We start from the raw sequence: 10,626 nt of genomic DNA, 5'->3' as shown, positions 1-10,626 counted from the left end.
ATTGCTGAGTATTTACTCAGGATATATTTATTTAATATCTAAAAGTGTTATCCTTGTGAGAGACTGGTCTGTGTAAATGAAAGTATAAGCTAAAATGGCAAGTGAAAAAACTGTATTTCCCTCACAACTGGGTTAGCCTTAGAACCTTGAAAGAATTAAAGTGTAATAATATGGTAATGTTCCTTCTTTGGAAACCTAGATTTGCCAGTATAGGAATAGGCTGCAGTGACAACCAGTCTAGAGTGTGAAAAAGTATGACATGCTGCAGTATGGGTTCCCTCCTCTCTCCAAATTTCTTGTCAATCAGTTCTGAAATCAGTCCAAGGACAGTGGCTCAAGATCTGTCTAGAATTTAGGATTGGTCTTGGTAGACGTTAAATTTTGCATTAATCTCTAAAAACAGGGAACCACCTTGGTCGAACCTTTCATGTAAAGACTCATATATAACCCAGTATCTATTTTTTAAAAATAGGTGCTAAGAAATGATGAAAGGTCCTTGAATTGTCTAGCTAATAATTTTAAATGGTCAGGTATTCTCTTGATCCAAAGAACTCCATAAAGTTATGCAAGTCAAAGAGCTCAAATTTCCAGCCCAAGCTATCAAGGGCATGCACATCCGAAAAGCTACCAAGTATTTGAAAGATGTTACATTGAAGAAACAATGTATTTCCATTTGCCAATATAATAGTGGAGTTGGTAAATGTGCCCAGGCTAAGCAATGGGATTGGACACAAGGTTGGTGGCTCAAAAAAGAATGCTGAGTTCTTACTGCAAAAGCTTAAAAATACAGTGAGTAACATGCACCTGAAAGTTTGGATGTGGATTCTCTTTAATTGAACATATTAACAAGGCTCCCAAAATGAGACAGTGTAACTTCTAGAACTCATAGTCAAGTCAACCTATACATGAGTTCTCCTTACCATATAGAGATGATGCTTACTGAAAAGGAACAAATTTTTCTAAATCAGAAAAGGAGATTGCTCAAAAGAAAAAGATAAACCAAAAGAAATTAAAGAAACAAAAGCTTATGGCATGGGAGTAAATATGACAGTGCAAATAAAAGGGAAATTATTATTATTATTATTATTTGCAGAGGCAATTGGGGTTAAGTGACTTGCCCAGGGTCACACAGATAGGGCCTTTTAAGTGTTTGAGACCACATTTGAACTCAGGTCCTCCTGACTTCAGGGTTGGTTCTCTATCCACTATGCCACCTAGCTGCCCCTGAATTTTTTTTTTTTTTTTAAAGAAATGAAATGATGAAGGGGATGGGAAAGAACTGGCAAAGTTTGTATGAATTGATACAAAGTGAAATGAGCAGAACCAGGAGAGTATTGTACATAGTAAGAACAATATTGTAAAGATAATCATCTTTAAAAGAAAGTAACTAATCTACACAGTGACCCACCATGGTTCCAAAGGACTCATGATGAAAAATGCTATCCATCTCCAGATGGAGAACTAATGGACTCAGAATACACTTTGAAGCATCCCTCCATTCTTTCTTTCTTTCTTTCTTCCTTCCTTCCTTCCTTCCTTCCTTTCTCTCTCTCTCTCTCTCTCTCTCTCTCTCTCTCTCTCTCTCTTTCTCTCTCTCTCTCTCTCTCTCTCTCTCTCTCTCTCTCTCTCTCTCTCTCTCTCTCTCTCTCTCTCTCTCTCTCTCTCTCTCTCTTTCTTTCTTCAAGGATAAGAATAAGGAAAGGATGAGAGAAAGAAGATTCTGCAACAAGTAGAGGGCTACTAAATAGGTGCTAAGAAATGATGAAAGGTCCTTGAATTGTCTTAGCTAATAATTTTAAATGGTCAGGTATTCTCTTGATCCAAAGAACCCCACAAAATTATGCAAGTCAAAGAGCTCTTACTAAAAGACTAGTGCTAAAAAATATCCATGGCTACTGCTGGGATTCATTTATACATTTATAAAGCATAGCTAGTCCATACTGGGTTGCATTATTTTATAGTTGTAGGTGAGATGCTATAATTAGGTTAAACCACCAGATGGTGCTCCAAGATCTGGAGTACACTCTTGGGTGTATTTGTATTTGGATAAGAATGGTTAGTCTGATGAAAGCAAATGTAGTAGGGAACTGAACAAATGAGTATTCCCTGTTTCACTTGATTTAACAGGGTATGGACCTTTGTCAGAAAAGAGTACCTCTAAAGGACAGTGGAAAAAGCGGTGGTGCTCTGACTGATTGTTAAGAGACTTATTTTGTTGGGAAGACATACAAACTTCTGATTTGAGAGTGGAAGTGGGGTGTACTGGAGCCAGTTTAAACTGACTGCTAAATTTTCAGTTTGAGCACCTACACCTTGGAAATTAGCAGATGCTACACATCAGACTTGATTTATTATTTTGTTGATTATCTAGACTTAATAAAGTTATAGAGAAAATGTTAATATGCAGATAAACATAAAACTCTTGTGAGCTGCTTGTTAAGCATTTACTTACAGAAAGAGCTAGTTTGAGGTGGGAATAAAAGATGAAGATAAATGGTGTCAGAGGACAGAATCTTGAGATACAACCTTAGTTCAGAGAGCTCTATGAAATATATTGAAATAACTCAGAGTTTTCTTTTGGGCTCTTTCCTTTGGGACACTATGATCGTACTTTCCCCCCTTACACTTTTCAGGGGTATAGGAAAAAGAATTCTCCTTTTCCCTTCCAAGTAGCAATAGTGACTTATAGCACAAACCCATAGTTCTGGGAACAGATACTTGCTTAGGTGAATCATCCCTAGTAGCCATCTTTTCTGTTTCACTCTCTGAAAGAAGTCAATAACTAATATTACAGAGAAATTTGTGTTCCTAGTTTGAGAGTTTGATTAATCTTGAGTTTTATATGCTTACTGAGAGATATCCATAGATGTGTGTTTCTTACAGAAGTACCATATTCTAGTATAAAAAAGCCATGCTTGACCCAGGGTGGGTCAGAGATCTAGGGTTTATGAACAGTCTCACAAAATTGTCTTTATCTCGTAGGGGAAGTATAATGAATTTCAATAGGCCATTGGGGATATTTTATGTTTCTATATTTTTAATGCATGCTCATGAGTCTTTTGTGACTTAAAGCTGTATTTGTGAAGGATGAAATAAACAGCTGTTCTTTACTTGATACTCATATTGTATTATGAAAACCTTTAAAAAAAAAAGAGAGATAATGTAGTAGGTGCATATATTGGGGAGACTGTACACACAAGTCCCACTTAAGCTTTGTTTTAGAGATTTCCCTGGAGGTTTAAAAAAGTATAAACCTGGCAAATCTTTGGTACTAGGCCCATATCCTGAACTGAATCCAGTACTCTGTGACTGCAACAAGGTCCTTTCCTTTGATAAAGTCCTTTGGATTCATAGTCCACATAAATAAAACTTGATTGGTATCTCTATGTTTCTAGTTTCCTTTTTAGGGCTCTTCCCTATTTTTTAAAGCTAGGTTTATAATCAATCCAATCATAATTTATAATGAACTTGGCTGGTATTTACTCTATTTCACAGGATCTTAATGTGATTTTCAAATGAAATGTGATTCCCCCATGCCAAAAAGGCTACCCATTCACTGACTGAAACAAAGTTGAAAGTAAAACTATGCTATTAAATTTTACCACATCTTGAATAAGCCACAGTAGCTTGACTTAACCCCTGGATTTTCAAACTCCCACACACTCAGTACTTTTGTGTCTAATTTTTACAATATTATTTACAATATTATGGTGAATTTGTCAAAGTAAATAAACTGAATTGTTTCATTTTGCATTATGGGAATGATATCCATTGGAAATATAGATCTATTAATAATTCAAGCAATTATGAGGGGCATCATTGGTTGATTTAAATTTCCCCATAGCTGCCAAGAATCCCAATTAACAAAGAAAATCTAGAGGCTTATATAACCTTGCTATGTGACTTCTAGAGAATTTAAGCTGTTATGTAAAACGATATGTTTTGTATTAAAGTTACAACTCAAGAACAGTGATTATCTAATGGAAAAGGAAAGCAAGTCAAAGATATATTTATGATATTAAATTATGACAGATTAGTAACATAACAGCCTCAAGGTCTCCAGGATGAGATAATGGTTTTTTAAATCACAGAAATACAAACAATGGCAAAATTATTTGAATGAGAGGACTTTGTATCTGTAATATCACCATAATATTCTAATGTATTCTATTAAATTGATACATAGGCAATCTTGATTCTTTTGCTATGAGTTAAGTTGACAGACTAGTTATTTCATCTATGGTATTATGGCCTAAATGCTGTAATGGGGATACTGGCCAATGAGGATCTACTTCTTTGAGTACACAGATTTGCCCTTCCTGGTATGTTATGAGCATGCTCAATATTCCCTTCTTAATTCCAATGCAATATGTGGACACTTGATGAGTCTACTTCTGGTGATGAGTGACAAAGTCTAGCCTTATGATAACAAAGAGTTTTCTGATTAGCTGAGGACCTTCAAGATGGGATAACTACTTTCTCTCTTTATTGGTGATTTTTAAGTGAAGAATATTGCTGTGAGTCACTAGAAGGGGGCATAGAGTATTTTACTGTATTTCATACCTGGGTCCCATATGTCCCTAAGAATGTGGTATTTTGGTTTTTTCCCCTGGTCTCTGATGAATGAATATTTGAGATGGGAATATTCAAGTAACAATTAACCCTGGGAGATTCATCAAAACTATTTGTGGTCCCACCAGCAATAAAAGTCTAGAATTTATTAAGAGCAATAGCCAAATCCATTGAAGGGCCAGTGTAGCAGCAGAGACTTGCATCCTGGCAGAAGCCATACCAGCTGAGTATTGTCCATCAATAATTCTATTCCCTGAAGTGAATAACTAACATTTTTGGGGTATTTACTATTTGCTGGGCACTCTAAGTGTTTTACAATTATTACTTATTTGATCCTCTCAACAACTCCAGTAGGTAGGTGTTATTGTTATCCCCATTTTGCAGATTAGGGACCTGAGGAAAATAGGGGTTCAGTGATTTTCAGGGTCAGACAGCTAGTAAGTGCCTGAGAGCAAAATTGAACTCTGATTATCTTGCCTCCAGGCCTGGTGCTCTATATACTGTGCCACTTAGTTGACCCAAAAGCTTGGTTGACCAAGTTTAGAGGGAACACACTGGAGAGAACTCATGTGTAATAGTTTAGAAACTCCAGAGTCTTAGAATCATCAGATGATAAAAATCTGTATCATTTATGTCACTTCTATGGGAAAATCCCCAAAGTGCAGGCTAGGGAAGGAAGACATTTGGGGGTTACTCTTTGCTCCTGGCCACAGTTAGTTAAATGGGTTAAAAGTGATGTCTACAGTGGAGAACATGCAATGGAACAGATATCTGGTAATGATCAAATATCTGCACTCACTCAGGGATGCAGAGCGACTTTCAATTCTGCCTCCATCTGCTGTGTTGTCACGGACAGAGAAAGTGGCACATGTTGACTCTACTGAATGTTTTTTGTTCTGGTCTCAGAATTCTCATCATATGTAAGTAATGTTTCAGGTTGTGGGATCCCTTGTGGATGGCAAAGAATACTTTTTTTGATACCTCTTGGAGCTAACATTTCCTTGAACAGCTTGTTCTCTAAGTGTCTACCTTAGTTAAAATGGGTTTTGTCAGGAATCTATGTATTGAAAAATACTTTTCCTGCAACACTTTGACAACAGTGAATGTTTTCTGGTTTCTGGCTGGGTATATATATGCATACTGGTGAAACGGTCACTCCTCCTTAAAATATAACTTTTTTTTTTTTTTTTTTTTTTTTTGCTTAAACAATTGGAGTTAAGTGACTTGTCCAGGGTCACACAGCTAGAAAGTGTCTGAGACCAAATTTGAACTCGGGCCCTCCTGACTTCAGGGCTGATGCTCTATCCGCTGCACCAACTAGCAGCCCCCTAAAATATGACTTCTTCAAAAGACAGAAAGTCAGCACAGACAGAGCTTAGAGAATCTTGCTAGTATTTCTATTCTCCAAATATGTAACAGGAGTTGGTATTTTTTTTTGTTTTTTTTATATGCATCTGGCACAAGTTTCACACTGCTTAGTGACATTTGCAGCCATTCGGAGCCAGTAAAATAAAATCTTTTTCTTACCATATATAGTGTTTTTTCTTGATATCTCTGTCCAAAGTTACTGCATAAGGTATTCATGGCTATAGGTCAGTGTGCACTGGGTAGCAAAATCTGCTTCCTAGTTCCATGAATGGGATCAGCTATAGTTTAATTCAATTTTCCACCATATATCTTCTGCCATTGCCTCAAAAGGTAAGTACTTTCTCCTGATAGAAACATGAAATTTTTAGGATCATCTTCTTTTTCAGCTTGTCTTACTTAGTCTTCCAGCAACCTTCTTTTTTCACGGCCAATCATTTATACATAATGCAGGCAAGCAAGACTGGTACAATGGAGCAAGATATTTGGCAATTCTGTCCAAAATTTCTTTTAACTGGTTGTAGCTTCTTGCATATCACAGATAGTTCTTATACCTTTTTCTGATAATACTATAATTCCAGGGTCATGTGGCATTCTGGTCAATCTATCTACATTCAAAGCCCATAGTGTATGCTGACGTCTTAATTGGCTAGTGCTACTATACTTCTCTTAACAAGTAGCATCTAAAATACACCAGTGAATAGTTGTCAGTACATACATGGAGTTTTGTATCATAAACATAGTCTTTGAACTTCTCAATGAAAGCCTATTTCAAAGCTAAGAACTCAAGTTTATAGACAGGAAAATGAGTCTCACTGTTAATCAGACTTTGCTGAATAATACAGTTTGTTTCTGATGACCCATCACTTTCTTGATACAGGACAGCTTCCAAATCTTTCAGGTTGACACCTGCATGGATAACAAAAAATTTCCTTGAGTCTTTCTAAATCAACACAGCTGTATAATATTGAAATAGCATTAGTGACTCCATTTTGCCTTTCCCCACCATTTTGTGAACTGCTAGATTGTGCAATAGATGGAGTTCTGGGCCTGAAGTCAGGAAAATTCACTTGAGTTCAAATCTGGTCTTAGACACTTACTAGCTATGTGACTCTATTTGACTCAGTTTTCTCATCAATTAAATGAGCTGGAAAGAAAATGGAAACTGCTCCAATATCTTTGCCAAGAAAATCCCAAACAGAGTCACAAAGAGACAGAAATAACTGAAATTATTGAACAATAAAAACCACTTTGTGAAATTAAATCTCAAAGTCACCTTAGTTTGGAGAAGGCAAAAGATTGCTTCCTCCTTCCAAGAGTGACCTGAAAAAGAATGTCACAAAACTATCCCTTTCCTTTTCTCCTCAACATTTTCTGATATTCTTCTAATCCTTTCCAATCAATCCTCACCCTCATTTCAATGTCTAAAGAGACAATAAGATCTCTTTCTCCAATAAGAAACCGGGTGTCTTAGCCCTTTCATCCTGTTTTTTTTTTTTTTTTATTATAGCTTTTTATTTACAAGATATATGCATGAGTAATTTTTCAGCATTGACAATTGCAAAAGCTTTTGTTCCAACTTTTCCCCTCCTTCCCCCCACCCCTTCCCCTTGGTGGCAGGTTGACAAAACATGTTAAATATGTTAAAGTTTAAGTTAAATATGTATACATGTCCTAACAATTATTTTTGCTGTACAAAAAGAATCAGACTTTGAAATAATGTACAATTAGCCTGTGAAGGAAATCAAAAATGCAGGTGGACAAAAATAGAGAGATTGGAAATTCTATGTAATGGTTCATAGTCATCTCCCAGAGTTCTTTCGCTGGGTGTAGCTGGTTCAGTTCATTATTGCTCTATTGGAACTGATTGGTTCATCTCATTGTTGAAGAGGGCCACGTCCATCAGAATTGATCATCATATAGTATTGTTGTTGAAGTATATAATGATCTCCTGGTCCTGCTCATTTCACTCAGCATCAGTTCATGTAAGTCTCTCCAGGCCTCTCTGAAATCATCCTGCTGGTCATTTCTTACAGAACAATAATATTCCATAATATTCATATACCACAATTTATTCAGCCATTCTCCAATTGATGGGCATCCATTTAGTTTCCAGTTTCTGGCCACTACAAAGAGGGCTGCCACAAATATTCTTGCACATACAGGTCCCTTTTTGAGCATAGTTCCAAATTGCTCTCCAGAATAGCTGGACCTTTCATCCTGTTTTTCAGCTCTTCCAGTTTGTAGCTACCAAGGCCCCTGAACCTAGTTTGTTTCTTAACTGCTTGCTAAATAATCATTTATCTGTATGATTTATTTAATTGTAACAAGTGCATGGATGAAGAATTGATTAAGTCTTTAATGGATTTTTTCATATTTGTCCATCCTTCTATTTAGAAGAGGCTAAATAAGTTTTAAAATAGCTTGGCTTATCTGGTTTTGAGTCCCTTCAATCAACTAAATACATGGTAATAATAATTGTACCTAAGTCTCAGGGTTATTTTGAATATACCTTTAGATAATGTTTATAAACTGATAAATATTTATAAAAGCTATATAAAATCAATTACTATTATTACTGACAATAGCAGCATCATTCTTTTTTAAAATTCAATTTTATTTTTTTCAATTCCAAATTCTTTTTTTCTTCCACCATTCCCCTATTCACCAAGAAGACAAGATTTATAATATCCATTATAAACCTGATATCATGTAAAATATATTTCCACATTAGTCGTGTTGCAAAACATATTTTCCTATTAGTCATGTTCTTCCCCCACAAAAAGGAAGAAAGAAAAAGAAAAAAATGTGGTTCAATCTATACTCTGAGTTCATCAATTCCTTATGTGGAGGTGGATATCATTTTTTTCACCATGAGTCCTTTGGAATTACAGTAGAATTGAAAAATTGAAAAAAATCAAATTGATTCTGTTGATATTGTTTAGTTGTTTCATTCAATATTTCTCTATTAGTTTGTATAACTGCTTTGTCTTTAAATCCAAAAGTTCATAGGTTCAGAAGTTTAATCTTCTTCTCTGAGTTAAGTTTAAAAGTTCAGTTTTCTTATGTCACTTTAATTAAAAGAAATCTGTTATCTCCATACTACATATCTCCATACTCTATCTCCATTAGTTGTCCTCATATAATTAGAGAAAATTTATTATCTATATACCATTAGTCATTCTTGAAGGTGGACTAAATCAGTCAGAATTTGCTGGCAATGAGATGGAAGTAAAGGTTGTTGATAACACTGTATTTTTGAGTTCCAGCCAATCCATGCCTGTGATGCTTCCAATTTTGTAATCAATCATACTGTCTTCCTCAGCTATATGTTACTTCCTGTTTTTGGACTGTCTTCCTCAGCTATATGTTACTTCCTGTTTTGGGATGTTCCTCCTTTTCTCTATAAAAATTATGTCAACCCCCATTCAGGATCTTAGCTGAAGAAACTGAGACCCTGTTTAATGGCAAATTCATACTTTGCTAATAAATTGATTGTGCTTATTTACCTTAAAGTTCTATTCAGCTGCAGGCTAGCTAGGTGGTGCAGTGGCTAGAACACCAGTCCTGAAGTCAGGAGGACCTGAGTTCAAATTTGACCTCAGATGCTTAACACTTCCTAGCTATGTGACCCTGGGCAAGTTGCCTCAAGGGAAAAAAAAAAAAAAAAAAGGTAGAGCATCACCTCTTTGACTTTAGGCCAGATTGTCCCTGTCCAATAATCAATTCTTTTGGTTCTCTGAACATGTCAGCAAATTACTGAAAAAGCACCAGAAGCATCAACTTAGGGGTAAGCAAGTAGGAGAATTTGAAAATATTGAATCTGTGAAAAAAAATAAGAATTGACTGTTTATGTTTGTATGTGTATATTTTCAGCCCTAGTCTCGTTTAAGATCCAACCAAATATTTCTTTTTTTTTAAGTTATTTTTTAATAATTATAACTTTTTATTCACAGAACCCATGCCTGGGTAATTTTTTACAATTTTATCTCTTGCACTCACTTCTGTTCCTACTTTTCCCCTCCCTCTCTCCACCTCCTCCCAGTCCTATACATCCAACCAAGTATTTCAGAGAGGATATTTTAAACTGGATGTTCTATAGGTAGTTGAAACTCAAATGTCTAAATGTAAACTAATTATTTACTTCAAATCTTTCTAGTCACTCAAGTTTGCAACCTTGGGGCTAATCTGACTCCACATTCTTCCTTACTTCCATCACATGTCTTTTGGAGAATTGCAATATAGCCTTCTGATTGTTATTGGTCTCCCTGTCACAAGTTTTTTCCCCCTTCAATATACTCTACACATAGCTGCCAAAGTGATTTTCTCTAAAATATAGGTCTAATCGTGTGACTCTTTTCTTTACTTTAGCGTTTCCCTATTGCCTCTAGGATCAAATTATTTTTAAAACCCTTCTCAACTTGATCCCAACATACTTTCTTAACCTTTCTGTATATCATTTCCCTTCTTTCACTCTATAATCCAAATTGGTCCTCTCATATCTCACAGATAATATTCCATCTCCTGAGCATATCTTCACATTGATTTAACCCCATGTTTAGAATCTATTCCTTCCTCCTCTTTGGCCCTCAATATCCTTTATTTCCTTTAAAATTTTGCTTAAGTACCTTCTTCATCAAGGCTTTTTTGATCACCATAGTTGCCAACGCTCTCCCACCCCAAAAATTC

The 10,626-nt window shown here is 35.7% G+C and overlaps 1 pseudogene; it reads left to right on the top strand.

The window, feature by feature from the left end:
- The first annotated feature begins 520 nt into the window (after positions 1-520).
- LOC100934541 lies at positions 521-1,042 on the top strand (annotated as a pseudogene).
- Positions 1,043-10,626: the final 9,584 nt, after the last annotated feature.

The sequence above is a fragment of the Sarcophilus harrisii genome, chromosome 5 (genome assembly GCF_902635505.1).
Source record: "Sarcophilus harrisii chromosome 5, mSarHar1.11, whole genome shotgun sequence".
NCBI lineage: Eukaryota > Metazoa > Chordata > Mammalia > Dasyuromorphia > Dasyuridae > Sarcophilus > Sarcophilus harrisii.
This window is presented reverse-complemented; position numbering and strand designations above follow the sequence as displayed.